This window comes from Capsicum annuum, chromosome 1, assembly GCF_002878395.1.
Source record: "Capsicum annuum cultivar UCD-10X-F1 chromosome 1, UCD10Xv1.1, whole genome shotgun sequence".
Taxonomy (NCBI): domain Eukaryota; kingdom Viridiplantae; phylum Streptophyta; class Magnoliopsida; order Solanales; family Solanaceae; genus Capsicum; species Capsicum annuum.
This window is the reverse complement of record NC_061111.1, coordinates 231,291,368-231,291,573: the sequence shown is the minus strand read 5'-3', so window position 1 is coordinate 231,291,573 and position 206 is coordinate 231,291,368.

The following is a 206-nucleotide window of genomic DNA, read 5'->3' as shown; positions in this document are numbered from 1 at the left end:
TATTTGGTTTAATACGTAATTTTATTAGGGAAAAGGTCACTCTGATCTTTTTAAAAAATAACAGTCCAATTATAGCCCAAGTTTGACATTTGGACAAATAATGTTCGGTCGGCTAAACAAATGCCATTTTATGGTCATTTTCTAATCTTTCCCAATTTGGGTCATTTTGATCCACGTAGTCCATATACAGTCCATATACGATACCG